Consider the following 20,000-nt stretch of genomic DNA (forward strand, 5'->3'; position numbering starts at 1 on the left):
GAAAAATTTATCACTAATATAGTATGCTGTTTCTCTATGCTGTTTCTCTATTCTAGTGCGATCCTGTTGTTGGTATATATAGTTAGTGAGGGTGTGGGGGGCATAGCCCCCCCCCCACCCCACCTAGGTGCTTTTTAGGTTGTGCATTGTTAGTTACTGTTTTTTTGGGCAAGTATTCACTTGCCCTTTGCATACTTACCTGATTTTGATTCCGTGTTTCGTGATTTTTGTCTCGGCATTGTGGTCGTCTCTATTTTGGCCTTTCGGTATATAGAAGTAGACCCAAGTTTTGTCATTTAACAAATGTTAAATAAATATATAAAATCTTGCACTCTTTCACTGTTTTTTGTTTGTGATTTTAAACTTGTAAGGCAAGATTGGAAACAAAATTTCTACATATTTGTAAAAACCTCTTCCATGTTATTTACTATGTCTTCCAGGTAATTTATTTCGAAGAACATTAACTTTAATTTTTTTGCATTCTGTTGTAAAGGTCAAATCATCACTAATAATTCTCACCAATCTAATGTACTTTAACAATATTTATTTTCATAAATTTTAGATTTTGACTTAAATAGTTTAAATAATTTTTACGTAAAGTTTTCTTTCTAAAAGTGTTAGAATGAAAACGTATTCTATATTGATATAAAGTAATTTCTATATTCTAATGTTGAGTGACCTTCCTTTATTTCAAACCGTAAATTTAAAAAATTTTATACTATTTCCTGTCTGTAGAATGAACGCATTTAAATCATCTTCTGTACCTCACCATTTATAAAAGTATAAATGAATTGTCAATAGAGAGGAATATTCTTGAAACTGTCCATTCTTATTAGACATTCTGTTTTCCAAAAAACTAAGAACTAAATTGTCATTCGTTGGTGCCATCTTAGCCCCTGTTCCAACTCCTTGTTTATGGTGATATATTTTCCCATTAAAGCAAAAATTATTAAGAACTATTTTTAATAAAATACAAATATTTATTTCTTTATTATCAAATTTAGTATATTTATTAAAGTATGGTCTGATCAATTGAACTTTATTTTGAATAGTACTGGTGTATGATATAATGATGCAGTCTCTAAACTAACTAAAAAGTATCTACTGAAGTTACTTTATATAAATATAAACAGAGAAACATCCTTGAATCCTTTACATAAAAATGTTATTTCTGAACAATGGGGTACTTTGTACCATCAAATATTCTGGAATAAATTCAGTTTTAGTTCTATGCAAGGAAATAATAAGACAAAAAGGGAGTCCATTTAATTTTTGTGCAGTTTGGGAATCCCAAACATATACTGATGCTGGGATGGTCCACTGTCATACATTTATATATTTTAAAAGACAGAAATGGCTTTAATAAATCCAAAAGACAATAGTTTGTTTCTCTAAATTTTACAAATAATGCAATCCTTGTTATAATTTCATAGCAGTTGTCAACTGCCAAATGCTCTTCATTTCTTACAACATGTTTATCTTGATCCATAATGACTATACCTTTGCCTTTATCGGCCTTTATCATTCTTAATTTTTTGTTCTTACTGTACTTGATTCTTAAGCATATTGTTTCTTCTTTGGAGAAGTTAAATCATTTGTGTTCACATTTGATAGATAATAATAATTATATATCTTTATCACAAGCTTTTAAAAATATCCAAAGTAGAATTCAAATAAGGATTAAAATTACTTTTCTTTTTTTAAAAAAATGTTATCTTGATCGTCTAAAATGATAACTATAGGTTTTAAATGTATTTTCATTGTAAACAGTCTAGCATCAATTCATTTACTAAATTAACTCTTTATATACATGTACACACACACATTTTATATATATATATATATATATATATATATATATATATATATATATATATATATATATGAATAAAGGTAAAGTATTTCAGCTTTTCCCGGTTAAGGGTCACCACAGTTGAACTCCGGTCCGCTAGTGATTGGCAGTGGATTTTTCCGGTGCTGAGTTCCCTGCCCGACGCCGACCCTTCAAAGAAGACACACACATTCACGCACCTGCATGTCTTTAGACGTCACTCAACCGCAGGGAGGAGATGCAGACTCCACACAGAAGGCGCTCCAGCCGAGAATTGAACGGGAGAACCTCTTGCTGTGAAGCGACAAAGCTAACCGCTGCACCACCGCGGCCTACACACACACGTGTGTGTATATATATATATATATATATATATATATGTATATATATATATATTATATATGTGTATATATATATCTATATATATATATATCTATATATATATATTATATATGTGTATATATATATATATTATATATGTGTATATATATATATATATAGATATATATATATAGATATATATATTATATATGTGTATATATATATATATATATATATATATATATATATATATATACATATATATATATATATATATATATATATATATATATATATATATATATATATATTTGTGTGTACATATATATATATATATATATATATATATATATATATATTTGTGTATACCTATATATAGATATAGATATATACATACATACATGGGTACGTGTCACTTTACCTAAAACCCATTTCACCTAAACTCATTTCACCTAAAGTTCATTTCACCTAAAACACGTTTCTCTGACAAGTAGTACTTTAATATAGTTGAAAGGTATATGTCCTTTTCCCCACTGTAGTGTGATGCTGGTGTTAGAATATATATTTAGGGGGGTGTGGAGGGCGCAGCCCTCCACCTAGTTGTCTTTTACCAAATAATGTAAAACAAAACCAGACATGAAACCAAAGTAAGTGGTGGGCTATGCCCCACCCTTTCCCCCCAATGTGGGGGGCTGCACCCCCACCCCCTTAATATATATACTAACTCCACTCGCACTAAAATGGGGAAAAGGACGTATACCTTTGATTTGCCTTATTGTACTACTTGTCAGTGAAATGTGTTTTAGGTGAAATGAACTTTAGGTAATTTGGTCTCAGTGAAATGGGCTTTAGGCGAAGTGACACGTACCCATCTGATATATATATATATATATATATATATATATATATATATATATATATATACACACACATATATACACACACACACACACACACACACACACACACACACACACACATGTGTGTGTGTATGTGTGTGTGTATATATATATATATATATATATATATATATATAGATAGATAGATAGATAGATACATCTGTGTGGAGGCATACGTGAATGGGGCGTGCCTTCGTTGAAGGTTGTGCTTCAGGGCTGGTAACCCAGTACGTAAAAATCCACTACCAATCATTAACGGACCGGAGTTCCGCTGTGACGACCCCTAACCGGAAAAAGCTGAAAGACACAAACATATATATATGTATACATATATATATATATGTATGTATACATATATATATATATATATATGTGTGTGTATATATATATATATATATATATATATATATTCATTCTTTTTAAATTTTGACTTTTCTGATAGTAGTGGTTTAATGAGAAAAAGTTTATTCAGCCCTGTTTTAAACAATACTGTGAATGTTTTTTCTCAAATGTGCAAGAAAGATGTTAGGGATACACTTGGAAGAAATCTTCAGCACAAATGGTGCAACCTCACCCTGGGAAAAGGGAAGCCCAACACCGTATTTGCTGGGATCCTGAGATTAGGGTAATGAAGTTGGACAAATGAACTGGTGTTGTAGTTATGAACCGCAGCAGATACAAACAAGAAATGGAGGAAGTCTTAAACAAGGACCACTTTTACAAAATTATCACCTCCAGCGATGTCCTACTTAAATTTAAAAGTATAGCCTTTTCCCTGCTTATGCTGCAATACCAAAGCCACTTCAGAACTCGAGAGTACGACTACATGGTAATTGACAACCCCAGCTTGGGGATGATGTTCGGGATCTCCAGGACCAACAAAAATCCTTTCAACCCCCACTTCCCCCAGACACTGTGTCCTCCGGGAGAACCAAAACAGAGTACATGTCCCAGTTCCTGGACCATTTGCTTAACTCACTTGTTCAGAACATGCTGTTCTACTTCAAGGCCTCCTGGGAGTTCCTCAGTGAGCTGCACAAGGTGGCAGAAGCTGAATACACTCTCAACATTGTGTCCCTGTATACTAACATCCCACACAAAGAAGGGATTCATCTACTCAGGAGTACACCCACCTTGACAACCATTGGGTACACACTGTCTGTTTTGTATTGTAGTTACTGGTGGAACACATTTTTTTCACTTTCAACGACGTTATCTACCACTAACAGTTTGCTTAGCTATGGGGGCTAAGATGGCCTCTGCCTATGCTAACCTTGTCCTTACCTCCTGAGAGACCAAAGTTCTGGTCCACCTTCAGGATTTTGAAAAAGTCCATTTATCCAAGAGTTGTATAGATGACATCTTTTTTATTTGTCAGAGTACTGAACTCAAGCTCAAGGAATTCCAAAACAGGCTAAGAAACAGCATCAGCTTTCTCAACATCATGTTGTCTGGGAAAGGACTCAATATCCACTTCCTCAGTATAGCTGTCATTCTCGACCCAATGCACCAAACCTTCCATTCCACCATTTAATAGAAGGACACTTTCAGGAACAACTACCTTGATTACCAAAGCCAGCATGCCACCTTCATGAAGCGGAATATTATTAAGAGACATTTTATCAGGCTCAGCAGGATAGTCAGCGATGACGATACCTTTCTCAAGGAGTGCCCACTCCTCAAACAGTTGTTCACTGAGAGACACTATTCAGCTGGTACCATAGATTCCATTCTTTCCCAAGTAGCCACCCACAGGCACACTAGACCCCCAGCCATTCTGAAACATTGATTTGCCCACAGAGCAAATGAAACGAGTGCAGACACCCTCAAGTTTCTGATATCCATTTATTTGGACTCCACCAGCATCAGTCACTTCGTAGAAAAGAATTAGTGCGTCATCCAAGGCAACCTAGAGTTCTGCGATGAACTTGGAGCCACCCCAGCCTTCTGCTACAAAAAATCACAATCCTTTAAAGATCTGTTCAAAGCAGATGGCAAACCCAAAGATAGTACCAGTTACAGCCCATCTTGCATGTACAAATGGGGTCATTGCTGCTGCAAGTACATTTTAACTGGCATGGCAATGATTCCACCTTAAGTATTCCTCTGTTCATGATCCACCTCAGTGATTCTGCCATTTGTGCCTCCAGCTACGCTGTTTACTTGCCAGATTACTGGATGTGGTACTCACTACGTGGGCAAAACCACGAGGAAACATAGTGACCGTATGAAAGAACACAACCTAGGCATAAGGCACAAGGACCTTAGAAATGCAGTGGCCATATGCAACACCCAGTATCCCGACTTCTCACATTTCATATTGATTGCACTTGAGGGGCTAACAGCATTCATAGGGTACATCATTTCATTATTGGAGGTTAAGGAACTGAGATGGCAAGTTTTACTAAGAGCAGATACACTTCCTGGCCTGAACGGCAACCTTAACATTAGATGTGTGCTTTAGTGAAACGGGAAGTGACATCTTGCAGCACTTCAAACTGATTGGTTCAAGCTGCAGTAATTGCATTATATTTACTAAAGTCTTGAAGTTGTAATTTATTTCTGATGAAGTTCAGCAAGTAAAATAAGCAAACAAAAGCTCTCAAAATCAAAACTCTCCTTAGAGTGTTTTTTCTTCCTTCATTCCTAAAGTTTCAGTTGTTCATTAGTTTCTTATTTATTTAGTGTGTTTTGTAAATGTTCTTCTGTTCTCATGTTGTAGTATTCCAAACTCTTGGGTTTTCCTCTGTTGCTACCCAAACGTCTGGCTTGTATACAAAAGCTTTTAGTCACTGCTGGGTACGTGGGACATCTGACATTGGCTAAGGGAATGTGGGCCATAAAAGTGATGTCTGCACGTACCAGAGCTCAAAACTTCTATGCCGCCAGTCGAACATCAGCTGTTCCTGCTGTACCAGCCGTCTGATCGAAATTTCTAAGATAAGTACCCTGTTGGGGACATTTTGTTCTTTTGGGTCACTGCATTCCTGTGTAGGATCATGTCATTCAGGAAGGGAAAATTTAGTTGCGGTCATCAGATCCCCCATAAAGACGCCCATGAGCTTTGCCTTTTTTGTTTAGGGTCTACACACAACCATAAGTCCTGCTCCATTTGCCAGGCCATCATTCCAAAACCCCTACACAGCCGTCTGCACGCATTGAACATTTATCTTGAGAATCAGCACCATAAGCGCTTAGCTTTAGGTATGACAGAGCTGTCCGTTCAGCCCATTGAGCCACCTAAGAAAAAGGCCAAAGTTGCTAGGCCTTAATCTGTAGCTGCACCTCCTCCACCCAATGTCCCTTCTGTGGCTGACTTCAGCTTGGAAGAACAATCAGTCACTGCCTGTATGGGCACAACGAGTACAGTTGTGGAAGCCGCAGAACCCAGAGAGGAAGGCACATCCTAGGAGGTAAAGCAGCCGGTACAAGCTGGTTACTGATTCCAGGCCTACCTTGGCTCCGATGCCCTTCTAGGCCTTTCTTAAAAGGAAAGAGAAAAGAAAACATGTTTCTCCCCCAGTAGACAGCCAGCCAGATTGGCGGGATTTTTCTCAAAGCCTTTTCAATGCCCTTATGGCTCTGAGGCCTGCTACACCCTTAGCCTCCCCAGTGTCTCTCTCTGTGATGGATCCCTTGGCCTCAGGCCTTAGATACTTCCCAAGCTGAAGCTGAGGAATCCTTTGATTCTTCCTCAGAGGATTCCCTGTCATATGTCTCCCATTTGCCGTCTCCCCTTGGCTATGCCTCCCCTGAGAAATAATCTGCATAAACAGATTTCCCAGGTGAGGATCTTACCTTTGAATAGACCATTTCAGACATGAGGGACCATTTCAAATGGATTCCTCTGAGATGGCAGAAGTTCAGAAAAGATATTATGAACATCTTCAGAAGGACTTCCCTGCAGCTGTACCGGCAGTACTACCACCATTTCTGGATGCATTTAATGCAGCATCAGTTAACCCTAATTCTCAGCCTCCTGCACCTCGAATGCCTGACAGATTCTACAATGTCCCTGAGGGAGCCAGATTCCTTGTTAAGTGCCCTGCAGCGGAGCCTGGCAGTGTATCAGTGTCAGCTGATAAGGCATCTAAACTCCTTCCATCCTCCTCACTTCTCCCCGCAGACAAAGACAGCAAGGCCATGGAACGCCTTGGGAAAAAGGTCTACGCCTCATCTACCTTGGCATTCAGGACAATAAATTTTCAAACCCATATGTCCAAATATGCTGCAGTCCTTTTAAGACAAGCCACTAAACTTCTGAGTGAAATCCCAGACTCTCTTGCCAAGGCTTAGATATGCATCCTTGTATCTCCTGTCCTCTCAGGTCACTAGGTATTCCCTTAATTGCAGCTACGATTCATCTGAATCTTTTGCCAGGCCTGCTGCATCTGCCTCAGTGCTGAGAAAATATTCCTGGCTAAAGTTAAACCCCTACCTGATGACATTAGAGCAAAACTTTTGGATGCACCTCTTGATAACTCTGCCCTCTTTGGGAAAAAGTTGGCTGAGTTATTCAAAACACTGCAACAGAAGGGGAAGGCGTTACAAGACCTGAAACACCTGTTTGTTTTTCCTATCCCCAAATTCCACAGGACCTACCCCTCAAAATAATTCTAAAGGAAACATTCTGCACCCCGTCCTCTTTCCAGAGGCATATAGACTGCCAGGAAGCAAACAACTTCTTCCAGGTCTGCTCAGACTGCAGCCCAAAAGCCTCAGTTTCAAAATTCCTGAAAAAAACTCTTGATTCCATTCTCCTATCCCTAGGGTGCTTTCACTGTCTCCCTGTTTGGAAAAAAACATCACCACAGACAGGTGGGTCTTATCCATTATAGAGAGATGTTATTTCATGACCTGGATCACAGCTCCTTTTTTGAGGGGCATTCCACAGCCCCCCAAAGAACAGCTTCCATTATTTTGGCCAATAATAGACAGCCTCATTGCCCAGGGAACGATTCAGCCTGTCCCTGTGACAGAAAAGGGAAAGGGTTTCTACTCCAAACTCTTCCTAGTTCCAAGGAAAGATGGCCCCTGGAGACCAACCCTAGGTGTTTCCCACCTCAAGTGTCTTCCTGCAAGTGCCCACCTTTTGAATGCTCACACTACAGACCTTCTCCCCTTTGATTTTCCCTCAGTGGTTTTTGGCCACTTTGGATATCAAGGATGCATACCTGCACATACCCATAAGGCCCAATTACAGAAGATACCTGCACGTCTCTGTGGCCTCTTCACATTTTGAGTTCTCTTCCTTGCCCTTCGGACTTTCTACAGCGCCAAGGATCTTCACCAAGTACTAGTGGTGGTCTTCTGCAGGACCCAAAGGATTTAAAATTTCCCTTACCTAAACCTTCTCATCCAGGCATATACTGCACAGTATCCCTGCAAAGCCATCTAGAAACAGTTGTATCACTTCTGCAAGCACTGGACTTCAAGGTAAATTACCCCAAGTCCAACCTGACCCCCTCTCAGGACCAAATATTCTTGGGGTACAGGATAAGGGCGGATGTCATGAGTGCTTTTCTGCCGCCTCAGAGAGTGAAAATTTTAAGGCAGTACCTGCTCACTGTCCTTCAGATCACAGACGACTGCTAGGCAGTACCTCGGACTCCTGGGACATATGGCATCGACTGTTCCCATGTTGCTATTTCCACTTGAGAAAGCTACATTGGTACCCAAGGTCTATATGGACACAGCACCCTTATCCTCTGGAGTACACAATCCCCACCTTGCCTGAAGAAAGAGATTCAGTGGTAGTTGAATCAAGTGAACTGCAACCCAGGATTCCCCTTACAGGCTCTCTTGTCAGTGCAGGAGATGTACACAGATGCCTTGGATCTGGGTTGGGGAGCAGCCATGGGTTCCCTAAGAGGCCAGGGTACTTGCCCGGACTCCAAACAGGAACATATCAATATCAGAGAAATCAGAGCAATTCTTTTGGCCCTAAAGGCCTTCCAACACATGATGAAGCAGGGCCCACAAAAATTCTTCACAGACAACACTACAGTTCTGTGGTATGTGAACAAGCAACAAGCAGGGGGGAACAAATCCTACTTGCTATGCAGACCAACTCTCCAAGTGTGGGAGCTTGCCATAAAACAAAGAGTCACGCTACAGGCATTGTATGTCTTTTCAGAGCAGAATAGTCAGGCAGACACCTTAAGCAGGTCCATGTCACAGTCCCACAGATGGATACTACACAGGGATGTATTCTTGGACATAGATCTATCTGAGGTGTAGCTCATTTGTGGGCTGTTTGCCTACCCAATGAACAGACAACTTCCATCCTTTTGGACAAGGCTGCTTAGTCCTCTGGCAAGGGCAATGGACTTCTTCTCAGTCTCTTGGAAGGGGATGTTTCTGTATGCGTTTCCCCCCTTCCCACTCCTTCATTAAGTCCTACTGAAAATCCAGCAGGACAAACCAAAAATATTGTTGGTGACTCCCCTTTGGCCAAGACAGCACTGGTTCCCCATCCTTCTGCATTTAGCCAGGGGCAATCACCACAAGTTTCCTCAGAGTGGACCTTCTTACACATGACAAGGGATCTCTAATCCACCCCACCTACATTCTCTGAACCTTACCCTGTGGGTAATATAATTCTGATCCCTTGCAGATACCTCTACAATGAGGATATGCTCAAAGTTCTGCAGGAGGACAGGGAACCTAATACCAGGAGATCTTGTACATCTAAATGGAAAAGATTGTCCATACTGAGTTTACAAAGACAGCTGGACCCTTTCCAGGGTGATGTCTCTTTGATACTGTCATACCTGTGTGAATTCTTGCAGACAGGGTTGGCATACTCCTTTGTTAAAGCCCACCTTGCTGCTGTTTCAGCTTGTCTGCCTTGGGAACCTCCTTTGCCTTCTTGACTGCCTGCAAAGTTATTCCAAAAGGGAGTGCTGCATCTCAGGCCCCCCAGGAAACCCATCACACCCCCCCCCCGGGACCTGAATTATGTTTGGGAGAAGTTCAAGGTGGCCCCCCTTTGAACCAGCTTCTAAGGCCTCTCTAAAATACTACACTTGGAAAATAATACTCCTAGTACCCTTGACATTGGCTAGAAGAGTGTCAGAGTTGCAGGCCATCATGGCCATTCCCTCTTTCCTCATTTTCCACAAAGACAGGGTAACCCTTAAGACCAACCCCTCCTTCTTGACGAAGGTGGTCAATGAGCTATCCTTAAACCAAGCTATTCACCTTCCCACCTTTTTTGCCCATCCTCAGAGTGACAGTGAGTTTTACATTCCATTGATGTGCATAGACAGCTTAGGTTTTACCCAGACAAGACCAAATCTATCAGAAAATCAGACCAATTGTTTGATGTTCATCGTGCATACAGCTGCAGTCATAACAGATGGGTTATCCTGCCGTCAGGCGGGTCCTCGGTCGGCCGAATTCCAAAGTCTAGGTCCGGCGTCGGATGTCGTCACTTCTTCCCTGACGTCAGTGCAGCAGGGGTATAAAAGAACCAGCCGACGCCATTTTCTCCAGTCTTTCTTGCTGCACAGTGCCCGAAGCAGAAGCAGTTCGCAAGTGCCGGTCGGCCAGCTCCTGAGATTACGAATATTTTTCAGCCGAAGTCTTCTTGGAAGCTAAGTACCCCGTTGGGGAAACTTTTCTTGCCTCAGACCGATGTCAGACAAAGTTAATAATTGCATTTCATGTGGGAAGCAAATACTGCATAAGGATTTCCATTCCTTCTGCATTCCTTGCTTAGGCCCAGACCACGACGTCTCGGCCTGTCGTTTTTGTGCTAGATTCAACAAACGCACTATTAAGCGTCGGGCGGAGTTCGCCCAACACTATTTTGGTAAAAATTTTAATTACATTATGTCGTCGGATACTCCGACTCCAGTTTTGAGTAAAAGACACAAAGATAAGGACCGACATACGAGGTCTGCGACTTCTACCGACACCACGTTAAAGCCGGCTACAGGTGCACCGGTTCTCAGCGAGGCGCCTACGGAGCCCCTGAGTACCGATGATGCTACTTTAGCGGTGTCTTCTGTGCCCGAGGTCGCAGGCTCCTCTGCCCCCACCCCGACTACAGATACCGACGCCACTCTTGGCGGGAAAACTCAGAGTTTAGACAGGCCTGCCACCTCTCAAGGTGTCTTCAGGCCTTCTTCTTCTTTTTCCATTAAGGCTTTCACAAAATCTAAAGCAGCCATGAAAACTAAAAGACAAGCTCCACAGAGCCCCTCTCAAGGCCCCATGCCTAAAAAACAGATGCTCAAAATGGCTGCGGATTTGATTACTCTTATCAGGGGTTCTCAACCCCCCTCGGACTAAAGGCCCAGATTGGAGGAAGACTACCCTTCCTCGGACCAGGCCTCCATTACCTCAGAACATTCTGAAGACCAGGAATATTCATATTCCCCTTTGAAGATTCTGATGCGGAGGAGTCCATTCCCTCTGTCTCCCCCCCTGAGGACTATTCTTTTGGGGAAACCTTGCATACCTTGAGGTAACACTTCCACTGGGAAGGCCAAGATTACTCAGATTCCAAGAAAAGGCTCAGGGATTTTCTCTTGCTTCCTCAGCACAGGCCTCTGGCTATCCCTCCTGTCTTAGACATACTAGATGATGTGTATTCAGAGGCCAGCCTTAACCCAGATTCTTTACCACCAGCTCCTGTTAAGCCTGACGGGTATTACCGGGTTCCTGATTCACACCAGTTCCTATACAAAAGCCATGCTGCTGACCCAGAAACTATTTCACAGGGTCCCAAGGGGAATTAAGTCCTCTACTGCTAAAAATCCATTACCTTCAGAGAGAGATTCCAGAGCTTTAGAAAGGTGGGGGGGAAAGGTATACACCTCGGCCACTTTAACCATGAGGGCATTAAACTGTCAGTTCCATATGTTAAAGTATCAACAGTTTTTGTTATCTCAGTTGAAAAGCAAAATGTCACAACTTGAACAACCAGACTTGAAGGAGTTGCAGGATTTGTTGCATAGTGCAGAGCAAGTGGGTAAACATACCTTGCAATGTGGTTTTGATGCTTTAGAGGCCTCATGTAGAGCTGCTGTTACAGGGTCTGTCATACGTAGACATACTTGGCTCAAAGAGCAAACCTTACCAGATCATGTCAAAGCTAAATTACTAGATGCACCTCTTCAAAAAGATGTATTGTTTGGTGTTAAAGCTGAGGAGGTGTTAAAGAAAGTGGAGGAAAAGGCAGGATCAGTGCAAACAGTGAAAGATTTCCTACAGGTACAACCTCCACGTTTCAGCAGAAACTGGCCTTCAAAAAATTGGTCCTTTCTAGCCACGGACAGACCTCAAAGAGGTAGATACAGGCGCCCGAGGGGTAGAGGGCAATCTCAAGGATCATTTAGAGCCAGACAATGGCAAGCACCTACACCAAGAGGTGGAGAGGATAGATCACAGCCATTCAGAAAGCAGACACAATGACATTCCCCTTTGCATGCCAAGCAAAGCTTTAATGGCAGCACCTTTAGGCGGAAAACTGGCATTATTTTCGAAAAATTGGCATATCGTCACAAAAGACAAATGGATCCTGGACATTATAGACAGAGGCTACAGATTCCACTTTCACACCCTTCCAAAAATGAGAGGCATGCCAAACCTGCCACAAAATCAAAGGGCAGAGGCACCAAAACAAATTTCAGCTCTCATGGACATGAAAGCTATTCAGGAGGTACCTGCACAAGAACAGGGTCAAGGTTTTTATTCCAGACTATTCCTGGTACCAAGGAAGGACAAAGATTGGAGACCTATTCTGGACCTATCCATCCTACACGCATATTTACTCGTACCAAAATTCAAGATCCATTACAGCAGCTTCTTCCCATGCTGGGCAAGGAGTCTTGGCTGGTAACATTGGACCTCAAGGAGGCATACCTGCATGTCCCTATCAGACAAGATTGCAGAAGATACCTCAGATTTCTTGCAGGTTTAACCCATTATCAATTCTCTGCATTGCCCTTTGGCTTATCTACTGCGCCCAGAGTGTTCACGAAATGCCTGGCATCAGTAATTGCCTTCTGCAGACCTCAAGGGATACAAATATACCCATATTTGGACGACTGCCTCATCCAAGCGGACAGCAAGCACATACTTCTGAAACACCTGGCGTTTGTAATAAAGTTGTTGAACTTTCTGGGATACACAGTCAGCAAAAAGAAATCAAAACTAATACCCTCTCAAGCAATAATTTTCCTGGGTGCCATCTTGAATACAAACACCCAGATGGCCTACCTCACGCCAGAGAAACAAGGGCAACTGTCTCAATACTTCAGAAAAAATGGCAACCTTCACCAGGCTGACTGCAAGGAAAGTCCTGCAGGCTCTGGGATTCATGACATCTTGCATCCTGCTAATCCCATGTGCAAAGCTGCATATGAGGAAACTTCAATGGTACCTAAAAAACTTATGGTCTCAACACAGCCACAGTTTGGAAACAATTATGCCACTCATTCCATGTCTCCAAAAGGAATTTCTGTGGTGGGCTCAAGCATGCCAAAGAAACATAGGTCTCCCATTCTGCATGCCTCAAGCAAATCAAATCAAATCATCACAACAGACGCCTCGGACTACGCCTGGGGGGCGCACATGACAGATCAGTGCATTCAGGGCAAATGGTCCCAAAAAGAAAAGCACCTACACATCAGTCAAAAGGAAATGCTAGCAGTGAAAAATGCTATTATGGCCTTCAAAGACCTACTGCATCCAAGCCAGCTATTGATAAGTACAGACAACACCACAGTGATGTGGTACATAAACAAACAGGGAGGAACTCACTCATATCCCCTGTGCAGACTAGCCATGTCTCTTTGGAACACGGCTCTGGAATTACAAATCCATCTTCAAGCACAATTCCTGCCAGGCAAGGAAAACACGCTGGCAGACAACCTAAGCAGAAATATGACAGATCCACACGAATGGAAGTTGCATCCTCAAGTTTTTGCAAAGATAATTCAAGCATGGGGAAGGCCAGACATAGATCTCTTTGCTATTCACAGAAATTACCAATTGAAAAAATTCTGCTCAAGGACCTATCATCCACAGGCCTGGAAAGTGGACGCACTTTCTTTCAGTTGGACAACATTGACAGTTTATGCCTTTCCACCTCTTCCTCTGCTGCCCAAAGTTCTATTAAAAGCCAGAGCAGACAGGCCAAAGATGATTCTCATTGCTCTAGACTGGCCAAGACAACACTGGTACCCACTCCTGAGGAGCCTGACGCATTCCCCACCATGGATCCTGCCTCTAGTGCCTCTTCTGTTGACCCGGCACAACTTCAAAACTCTTCACAGTCAGCTGAAAACACTCAATCTAGCCGCATGGAGGATTCCTTGATTTCCCAACAGACCCGCCTCTCCAAGGAGGTGCAGGATGTCATTTTGGAGGCCAGAAGGCCTTATACTAGAAAAGCCTACTCTGCCAAATGGAAACGATTTTGTGCCTGGAATCAGAAAAAGGGACATAATCCTGGGATACTGAATTTACCTCAAATATTACAGTACCTAGCTGAGATGCTAAACAGTGGACTTTCATTCTCCTCCATTAAAATCCATGCTTTAGCCATTTCTGCACAATACAACACTGATCCTCCTTTATTCTCTCATCCTCTCTTAAGACAGTTCCTCAGAGGGGCTAAGAATATAAAACCCCCAGGGAAGCAACCAGTACCTGCTTGGGACCTCAATTTCATTTTAGAAAAACTGACCCTGCCTCCATTTGAGCCAGCTGCTTCAACAGAACTGCAACATTTGTCATGGAAAACAGCCTTCCTTCTGGCTATCACCTCAGCACGCAGGGTTTCGGAACTACAAGCCTCATGGCTGTGCAACCTTTCATCATTTTCCATCAGGACAGAGTTTCCTTACGAACCAACCCTTCCTTTATGCAAAGGTAGTATCCAGTGTAGCCTTGAATCAGGCTATCCACTTACCTACTTTTTATCCTAATCCACAAAACAAAGGGGAGAGACTACTACATTCCCTGGACATTCACAGACAGCTTCATTATTATTTGGACAGGACAAAGCCATTCAGAAAATCAGAGCAACTCTTTGTGTCCTATGCTACAGGTGCTCAAGGAAAGGCTATTTCCAAACAGACAATCTCAAAATGGATAGCCCACTGCATTTGCCTTTATTATTCATTTCATGGTAAAACTGTACCTACAAGCATCAGATCTCACTCCACAAGGGCCACAGCTACCTCTGCAGCTTTCCTCAGGGGGGTTCCTACCAAGGATATTTTGGAAGCAGCCACTTGGAGTTCTGTGCATACTTTCTCCAAGCACTATCACCTACCACTATACTCTAAATCTAGAGCGGGCTTTGCCACAGCAGTCTTGCAGGGCATCCTTGCTCCTCCTAGTTCCACTTAGTGCCTACCACCCCTTTTTAGCTTTGGGATTCTACCCATCTGTTATGACTGCAGCTGTATGCACGATGAACATAGTACAGTTTTGTACCTACCATAAATGTAGATGTTCGAGTGCTAATGCAGCTGCAGTCCAGGTTTCCCTCCCTCCTTCCCCTCTTGGGACAGGCCTAATGACAAACACCTCCTCATACAACCTGATTGGGGTATTTTTTTATGGTGTATTTGCTTGCAACTACTGTTTTTTGATTATATAACATTGCATTATTACATAAATTTATGTTTTGCCTTCCTTCTGGGGGCTCCTGACATCTGGGGCAAGAAAAACTGAAGAAAATGGCATCGGCTGGTTCTTTTATACCCCTGCCGCACTGACGTCAGGGAAGAAGCGACGACATCCGACGCCGGACCTAGTCTTTGGAATTCGGCCGACCGAGGACCCGCCTGACGGCAGGATAACCCATCTGTTATGACTGCAGCTGTATTAAAACTGTACTTTTCCTTTCACCTCGGGGCCCTGAGGAAAGCAGTGACAAAGCAGACAATTTCAGCCTATATTTCCAGAGCAGTTTCCTTCTGCTGTGCATACCATGGGAAATCCTTGGGGTCCAAAATTAAAACACACTCCACTAGGGCTATGCCTTCATCTGGAGATTTATTTAAATGATTGGACACTGCCACCATTTTAGAGGCAGGTACATGGATCTCTGTCCAAGCTTAACAAATTGGACAAATATTTCTAAATCCAGGGCTGGATTTGCCAGGGCAATCCTCTATGGAGTTATAGAAAATTGTGGCAAGCCACCACCACCACCACCACCTTCTTCCCAGTGAGCTTTGGCACTCACCCAAGAGTTTGGAATACTGCAACATGAGAATAGAAGGACATAGAATAGTTGTGTAAAATCTTACCATAGCCATAGATGTCCTTCTTTTCCATGTTGCAGTATTCCTTCCCTCCCTCCTTACCTTAAACTGTTCCTTCTTGGATGGCACTGGACATAGACAGTTTTCCTAGGACTGGGGTCCAACTGAGACTCTCAGTTCTGAGGTCTAGTATGTGCAACCATCACTTTTATGGCCCTCATTCCCTTAGCCAATGTCAGACATCCCACGTACCCTGCAGTGACTAGAAGCTTTTGTACACTGGCCGGATGTTTGGGTAGCGAGAGAGGAAAACCCAAGAGTTTGGAATACTGCAACATTGAAGAGAAGGAAAAAGCTAAAAATATATCCATACTTAAATTATTAATGGCCAATTACAAAAAAAATGCCATAAACTTTAAAAACGACGTCACTTCCTGTTTAGTACCATCGCAAGGTCCATTGTTTCATCAAGAAATATTAAAACCGAAAATATTTCTCAGGTGATGGATTGGGAACTAAATCTTGTGCAGATGACCAAGTTCTGCTTAAAGGACTCTTGATTATTTTTGGACAAGTTGTTTAAAATATCAAGTTACCCATTCTGATAACTTTTTGGTAACTTTAGATATTGAGTTCTTATGTACAGATATTCCCACACAGAAGGGGTAGAGCTCACTAGATATTTTCTTACTAAACACAATTTCATGAGTACTCACAAAGTTAATAATTCATGTGATCTAATCAGTATAGTGCTGGAAAATATATTTTTTTCTTTTAATACAAAGATTTACCTTCAGCAAAGTGGCTTGGGAGTGAGTTCTAAGCTGATCCCTGCATATATATATGTGTGTGTGTATCTGTGTGTGTGTGTGTATATATATATATATATATATATATATATATATATATATATATATATATATGTGTGTCTGTGTTTTTGTAAATATATATATATATATATATATATATATATATATATATATATATATATATACACACACACACACACAAATATCTAAATATGAGTCTACTTCATAACATTGAGACCATAACATCGAAAATTCAAAAAGCTGAAAACCCAAAACATTGAAAACTCAGAACATTGAAAGGGTGCTTCATAACATTGAAAACTACATTGCACAAGTAAATAAGATCCCCTCCACCACCACCTAACTAACAAACACACTTTTTACTACGTTTCTGCAGGGGGGCAAGACCCCTTCATCCCCTATATGGGGGAGCTCTGCCCCACACACCCCCGTAAAGTAAATGCATCAGCTCTAATATCACACTACATTGGAAAAAAGTAACTTTTTTACTTTTTTCCATTGTAGTGCGATCTTGCAGTTGTTCTATTTAATTTACGGGGGGGTGTAGGGATGAGGGGGGGCTTGCCCCCCTACAGAAACGTAGTAGAAAGTGTGTTTGTTAGTTAGGTGTTGTAGGTGGAGATGATTTTATTTACTTGTGCAGTGTAGTTTTCAGTGTTATGAAACACACTTTCAATGTTCTGAGCTTTCAGTGTTTTGGGTTTTCAGTGTTTTGAATTTTCGATGTTATGGTCTCAATGTTATGAAATTCAACTTTATGAAATTTCAATGCTATGAAGTAGACCCATATATATATATATATATATATTGTGTGTGTGTGTGTGTGTGTGTGTGTGTGTGTGTGTGTGTGTGTGTGTGTGTGTGTGTGTGTGTGTGTGTCTGTGTATGTATGTGTATATATATATATATATATATATATATATATATATATATATATATATATATATATATATATATATATATATATATATATATATATATATGCTATCGGCCCAAGGGCCTACATAAGCCTAGCCAACAAGGTTCCCTGGCTTACGCCACCCAAGAAAGTTATTTTCCTGTGCCACTGTCGAGCAGAGACACAGAAGTGATCCCTGGGGTGTATTTCCTATTTCCCATCCACTCATTAAGATTTTTCTTGAAGAGTACTAATGAAGAACTTCGCTTGACATAGATGGGTAGCCTGTTCCAGAGTATGGGAAGTCTCTGGGAAAGGAATCTATCCCTCCAGCATGTCTTGTTTATTGTGGTGACAAGGTTTAGGTCCCTAGAGCATGTAGCTCGGAGGGATTGGGATTTCTTTAGGTGCAGCATGTCCAACAGCTCTGGGTTTGACATAGCTTTATATGTTAGGCAGAGATCACCTCTGAGTAGGCGATATGCTATGGAGTAAAGCTGGAGTTTTCTGAGGCGGTCAGTGTAGGGCATTTGTTTGAGTCCAGTAATCCTCTTTGTGAGGTACTTCTGTGGCCTTTCCAGCTGCTGCAGATGTCTTGTGAGGTACATTCCAAAAGTGCCGTTGTACTCTATAGTGGGTCTAATGAGTGTCGAGTAGAGGGGAACAATGACCTCTTTTTTTCCTGGATGAGAACCCTTTTATGATGAGGTGTGCCACGTAGAAGGACTTCCTGACAAGTCTCTCCTTTGATAGTCACATCGCCACAATACTGTCCACCTGGGTCCCAAGGTCTCTTATCAAGCATTCGGTGTTAAGTAGATTGCTGCCTATGTGGTAGTTCATGGGTACAGAGTTTTTACCAAAGGGGATGACACTGCACTTTTTGGCATTGAGCTTGAGGCCATGGCTCTGACACTTAACTATGGCTCCTAGTTTGCAGTCATCTGCGAACTTCGTTAGCCAGAGGCCTTCTGTGTTAGCCTGTACTTCAGAGAAGTAGATACCAAACAGGAGCAATCCCAGGATGGAACCCTGTGGTACTCAACTTGTCACTGGTTTGAGGTCAGATTTGGAGTCTGCAACTTTTACAGTGTGTGTTCTGTCAGTGAGCCAGTTTGCAACCCATCTTGTGACGTAGGGATTTATGCCTAGTTTATTGAGTTTAGCTATAATTCCAGAATGGGGGGTGGTGTCGAAAACCTTGGCGAGGTCAAGATAGGCTGTGTGAACCACCTTACCCTCATCTTCGGCTTTGGTGACTGCCTCAAAGAAGTCGATCAGGTTCAGGAGGCATGATCTGCCTTTCACAAACCCGAACTCGGTGGGAGCCAGAGTTTGGAGGTTACCAATGTCTTTGTTTATGAGTTCCATGGCTTTGCAGACCAGGCTCGTCCGGCTAATAGATCTCTAGTTCCCGGGTAGTGACTCCCCCTTTGTGGAGTGGGATAACTGTTGCTGTGCGCCATTCAGTGGGCACAAAGCCTGATGCGAGGCTAATATTGAACATGGTGCTTAAATGGGGAGCCAGTTCATTCTGAAGTTAGTGTAAAACACAGCCTGGGATGTTGTCCGGTCCCATGGATGCTGTGTTTTTGGCTTTAGAGAGTGCAGCTTTCACCTGCGTAGTTGTGATTGCAGGTACTCTGCATTCTTCCTGTATAGATATGGGCCCTTTAGGGGGTGGGGGGGGGGGTAAAGTTAGCACTGAACCTATCTGCCAGGATGTTGGCAATATCAGTTGGTTCTGTAATTTTCGTGCCCTTGTGCTGTAACTCAGAGCAGATCTGGGTGTTCCCATTGAGATTCTTGACATAGCTATAGAATGCTTTGTGGTTGTCCTTGGAATCAGTGGCGATTTTATTTTTGTAGCTAGCTATGAAGGATCTTATAAGGGATCTCAGCTTCTTACTGAGGCTGACCAGGGAGCTCCTCCACTCATGGGATTTTACTCTCTTTTGCAACAGTTTCTTCCTTCTGTTGTACAGTTTG

General features: G+C 42.0%; 1 protein-coding gene across 3 annotated transcripts in view; it reads left to right on the forward strand.

The window, feature by feature from the left end:
• ECD (ecdysoneless cell cycle regulator) overlaps positions 1-20,000 on the forward strand; it is a 984,622-nt gene that overhangs the window by 304,493 nt on the left and 660,129 nt on the right. The window lies entirely within an intron of this gene.

This window comes from Protopterus annectens, chromosome 14.part0 (assembly GCF_019279795.1).
Source record: "Protopterus annectens isolate FY-2018-M chromosome 14.part0, PAN1.0, whole genome shotgun sequence".
In the NCBI taxonomy this organism is placed as follows: domain Eukaryota; kingdom Metazoa; phylum Chordata; order Ceratodontiformes; family Protopteridae; genus Protopterus; species Protopterus annectens.